Here is a 5765-nt window from a genome sequence, read left to right as displayed (position 1 = left end):
GGTATACATTCAAAAGTGAATAAAGGCTTTTGTCTAATACAATGCTTAGTAGCCTACAATATGTGTACAATAATAATATAGCATAACTATATCCAGAAATCAATTTCAGTAGTACATTGGGATTCGTTTGGTGTTGTTACTGTTAGCATTGTTAGTGCTGAGAATGTTGTACGTGAATATATATATGGGTGATTCTTAGACTATGGGCACTTTTATGTACTTTGGTCATATTTTAAAAATACATACAATTTTGGACAAAATCCTCTTTCTTTTTCAAACTAACAATAAACCTCCTTAACTTTTTACTACCTTTCTATTATGATTTCTTCATACTTTCCAACCTCCTTTTAGGTGTCAAAATCACTGTTTTCTCCTTGTCGCACACCCAGACTTTTTAACTTCAACAATGAAAATACAGTTTAAAAGTATGACTTATCTGGTAACTATTAATATACTTAAATTAAGCACTAGTAAAATAATTAAAATACATTATTGTATTTAATGTGAGACCACCATCAATATAACTTTTTATACAAAATATAGCTGTCGCACAGTATTGGTGTCATTTCCACCACAACACTGTAATGTCCCTTTAAAACGTTTGTGTGAAAGATTGTTTAGGTGGTTTCTATGGAAATGTTCAGAGACATCAGAGCACATGTTGGACATGGAGGCAATTTTAAATTTTCATCAAGAACAAATAAGAAAAATCAAGGTAAATATTGCTTGATCAGTTAATATATTTATTCTACGTCATTTCCAAACATGCTGTACCTTCAAGGGGTGTTTTTAAAAAGTTAAAAATTTTAAGTTAAATAAGAGTATTTTACATACATGAAATGCTAAGTATTAATTCAAAGCTAATCAGTGCAGCTATCTTCCATTTTTTCACAAAAAACTACAGAAATGTCATTTCCACCACAGTCATTTCCACCACACTGCCCTCTGTGGTGGAAATGACAGCATGTGGTGGAAACATGCTGTACCTTCAAGGGTGTTTTTAAAAGGTAAATTGTTTTTAAGTTAAATAAGAGTATTTTGCATGCATGAAATGCTGAGTATTAATTCAAAGCTGATCAGTGAAGCTATCTTCCCTTTTTTCACAAAAAACTACAGAAATGTCATTTCCACCACACTGCCCTCTGCGGTGGAAATGACAGCATGTGGTGGAAACATGCTGTACCTTCAAGGGTGTTTTTAAAAAGTAAAAAAAATTAAGTTAAATAAGAGTATTTTGCATGCATGAAATGCTGAGTATTAATTCAAAGCTATCAGTGAAGCTATCTTCCCTTTTTTCACAAAAAAACTAGAGAAATGTCATTTCCACCACACTGCCCTCTGTGGTGGAAATGACAGCATGTGGTGGAAATGACATTTATGATTACAAAGTACAATTGATATGGATTGCAAGAGTAGATTGACGTTGTGAATTGAGTTTACTGAGTGTGATGAGTTTAAGAGTTTTCAAAATATATTTTTCAAATAAATATTTCTCTAAATATTACTGTTTCTCTACATTCACGTTAATTCATTGTCATTTCCACCACCACCCTGTCATTTCCATCACCACACACATTTTTTAAAAACATTTAAAAAGTTCTCATCACACATTAAAAATGTATCCACAATTTACGAGATCATGCTGTACTTAATATAAAAATTCAAGTTATTTATTTTCTAATAAGCTCTTGCCCTAACCAAAATTAAATTTCAGAGTGTGACAGGTGTACAGTTCACCATTTGGTCCTTAGGGCAGTTAATTTATCTCATTGACAAATGTATAATTTTTGTACATTGTGGAAAAACTGATAAAACTAGTTACAAAAATGATCTTAGACAATTCTTGAGTGGCATAAGTTATTCTGTTTTTAAATAACAGCTGTATATTGAGATGTGGTGGAAATGACATTTGTTCATTGCAGGTCGGAAAAAATGTAAAATATTAACAATTTCTCTTGTAATCTAAGTTTGTCCTCTTACAGACCTTAAAACTAGACAAATTATTTAAACTTATGAGACTGTGTTACGTGACTTTTGAACAAGTTTTTTTTATTCAACTTCACAAGCCTAAAAGTGCCCGTAGTTGAAGAAACGCCCATATATATACATTTTTTTTTTTTTTTTTTTTATCAAAAAACGAATATGTTCATCAGTGGTTGGATGTCAAGAAGGGACACGAGCGACTGGATGAGCGAGACCACGTGATTTGCCTGTGCGACGTGGTTTTTCTTGATTTTTGGGTTTCTACCATACAGTCTATGGTTTTCTACCAAGGATATTGGTGTGTAATACAATTGGGAGTTTGCACAGGGGGTTTATTTTGAATTTGACAATGTTTTTTTACTTTTATTTTGTATTTACTTGGATTCTCTCTTCAGTCTGTTATGGCTTGGACGCGAAATCCATCAAAAATAGACTAGGCGCCTATCTTTAGCGAAGCAGCACAGAGAGCCGCTTCTGAAACGCACACAAGCATTGACTAGAATGGGCGCGATCAGCTCCGGTAGCCGTGTCGCAGCCGCAATGCGCCGCAAACGTGTGCAGTGTTATTTTTTTAGTCTATGATTGAAGCGCGCGTCCGAGTGAAGACTGCGCGAGGACATTGTATCCGCGCAACTGATAGTAGCGGCAACAAGCTCAGCAGCTTGATTCAAAAAAATCAAACGTAACGGTATAAGAAGTATAACACCGTTGCCATGAAAAACAGAGCGTTGCTCTGAACGCAGTTCTGTTCACTCTGGCAATATAGCCTAATCGTTTTTAAATCAATAAACTTCTTTTTACATCAATATTTTGTGTCAAATTATTGATTTAGGTAGACATTTAATAAGCGCTTCGCGTCCGGGTCCCGATCAGCCTGTCGGGGTTGTATTCGCTATAACCTCACTATACATTATCCCTTACTTATAGGTGCAGCGCTGCTTTAAAGGTGCAATGTGTGTTATTTCTGAGGATCTATTGACAGAAATGCAATATAAGATCCATAACTATGTTTTCAGTGGTGTATAAAGACCTTACTTAATGAACCGTTATGTTTTTATTACCTTAGAATGAGTCATTTATATGTACATAACCGCGGCCACCCCCTTCTATGAAGGTCGACATATCGTGACGTCATGTTTCTACCGTAGCCGACAGCGAACAGACAGCGCTACAGAGCGCGTTTCATCACTAACTTGAATGAGAAGCAGCAGAAAAAGACGCGGCTTCCTACGTCGGCCACCGTAGCCTCTCATTCGAGTTTGAAATTTCAAGGAAAGGCCGCGAATTATTGACCGGTTGCAATTCGCAATTCTCACCACTAGATGCCGCTAAAGATCACACACTGCACCTTTAAGTCAGACAGATTCTCTTGGTCTCACAGTGAAACCAGAGAATGTCCAATATGGCGAGAAGTTTCACTCTCACTACACTTCCGGCTTCTGAACTGGTTGCAGTTCCACTCTGATTCCATATGAGGGCGCTCACAGGACGAGTGCAGAATGAATGGAGGTCAATGGCGGTATACCCCTCAAAATTTTCTCAGGATATAATTTTTTGTCTAGTAATTTGAATGTTGTATTCGAAAGGAGATGCAAAGAAATTACACATTGCTGGGTGTTAGATTTTTTAGAGTCACTTATTTTCTTTAAAAAGTCTTTCAAAATGTCAATGACGTCAGAATGCTGACGTCATTAGCAGAATGCTAGCGTGTTATGGGCAACAACAACTCAACCTGTAAGAAATCAAAACGACATAAGTACTCATTCATTCAACTTTCGACCTATAACCCATGTTGAACTTGCAAAATCTACAATCAGATCTGAGATTTCTCAACGGCAATCGGGTGAAAGAGACAAATTTAGCCGTCTAGCCCCATTGACTCCCATTCATTTTGCACTCATGGCGATCGCCCCCAGTGGAACTCTGGTGGTACTACAACCAAAATTCGGTACAATAGGACTTAATAGGGAGTGGACAGGCTCTCCGTAGACGGGCTCTGGTGAAACTGAAAGCAGTCACTGGCTGTGTCCAAATTCAGGGTCTGCATCCTCCTTAGGATCCTTCCTACCCGGTTGAAGGAGGAGGGGTCCTCCGACGACCGCAAAGCCCGGAAGTCGATGTTTGTGAATTTGGACAGCCTACCCTTCTTTCACATATTTTCAGAGGAGAAAAGGCCGCGAAATTTAAAAATACTACTGTTACTGTGTCACGAAATGTAGTTTTAAGAGTTTTTCAGTCGACAAAGTCGTTGTTTAAAGCTCAAATCTGTGGTTTATTTATAAAGAGAGCGCCATTTTAAAAATGTTATCTGACGGTTTCGGAGTTGTGAGATCCAGGGATCACCGGGCGCTCAGCGCTCATGTACCCCCGCCGGAAACAGCCTTGCCTCGGCTAGTGCTTCTGACGTTCTGACGTTCGCCGCTGTCAGTCTAGTGAGAATAATTCGTCTTGTGTTTATCTAACAGGCGATCTTTGGTTTCATTAATCTATAATTTGTTCCTTGGCAGATTGTTGTGGCTGAGGGCAAAGTGAAGTTTCATAACTTTATATATTTAGGCTTATTTAACTTTAACGGTGTAGCCTGCTGTATGTTTGACTGAATCGTTTACTTTATTTCTTGACTTGTATAGCCTCTTATACCTTTTAAAAACTGAAATTTAACAAAAAGAGACAGGGTTGCGTCATTTTATTTTATATAGCCTATGTAATAATATGTTAAAATGTATAAATGTACATTATTTATTATTGTTATTATAATAATATACCACTTGCGATTATCAATCTATTATAGTTATGCTGTTAAATTATTTTACTCTTCATAGTAACTATTTAACTTATTATTTTTATTGTCTATATTCTGTAATTGATATTTCATATTCTATTGTTATTATTATAGTATTATACATAAACTATATGCTATTATCAATATATTATTATTATTATATTAGTACTTATGATATATATAATTATACTTTTCATTACTATTTTATTTGCTGTATACTGTTTGTTTATTTTATTGACAAAACTATTTACTATTAGCCTACCTCTCACTTTATCTTATATTTACTATTTGCATTGCACTGTAGTTGTACCATATCATATGTATTACCATAAAGGATCCATCAGTTATCTTTGTTATTGCTAAAATCGGGTCAATGACAGAATATGCTTTTCCCACAATAAGAAAACTTTATTTAATTTAATGTGAAAATTAAATTATATCTCAGTATGGGGGTGTTCACAATTCTTATCCAAGAATGAAAAGCCAAATACATGACAAGCCTGAGCTTTGGCCATTCCTTATTAAAAAAAAAAAAAAAAAAAAAATTCAACCACTGAAATTTTTTTTTTTTTTTAAAAGCCAGTTTTTAAAAAACTTACATCGAAAAGCATACTCCTCTCCCACTCCGCTACCGCTCGAAAAGAATTATCGGATAGGTAGGACGGGAAAGGACCCACCACACCCATCCTTCCAATTCGGGGAAAAGGAGGACGTATTTGTGGGCCGCATTTGAAGGATCCTACGAATTTGGACAGCCTTCGTCGCGGCGCTGTGACGTAACATCCTTCAAATGAGTACTCCCAGAGCCCGTCTACGGAGAGCCTGTCCACTCCCTATTAAGCCCTATTGTACCGAATTTTGGTTGTAGTACCACCAGAGTTCCACTGGGGGGCGCTCGCCATGAGTGCAAAATGAATGGGAGTCAATGGGGCTAGACGGCTAAATTTGTCTCTTTCACCCGATTGCCGTTGAGAAATCTCAGATTTGATTAATGGTTTTG

The 5765-nt window shown here is 36.5% G+C and overlaps 1 protein-coding gene across 1 annotated transcript in view; it reads right to left on the bottom strand.

The window, feature by feature from the left end:
- LOC311295030 (NACHT, LRR and PYD domains-containing protein 3-like) overlaps positions 1-5765 on the bottom strand; it is a gene marked incomplete at its 5' end in the record, with an annotated part of 145985 nt that overhangs the window by 67995 nt on the left and 72225 nt on the right. The gene's annotated exons all lie outside the window — the stretch shown is intronic.

Source organism: Rutilus rutilus, assembly GCF_951802725.1.
Source record: "Rutilus rutilus genome assembly, chromosome: 1".
Classification (NCBI taxonomy): domain Eukaryota; kingdom Metazoa; phylum Chordata; class Actinopteri; order Cypriniformes; family Leuciscidae; genus Rutilus; species Rutilus rutilus.
The sequence above is the reverse complement of the archived record's forward strand: the minus strand, read 5'-3'. Positions and strand labels throughout refer to the sequence as shown.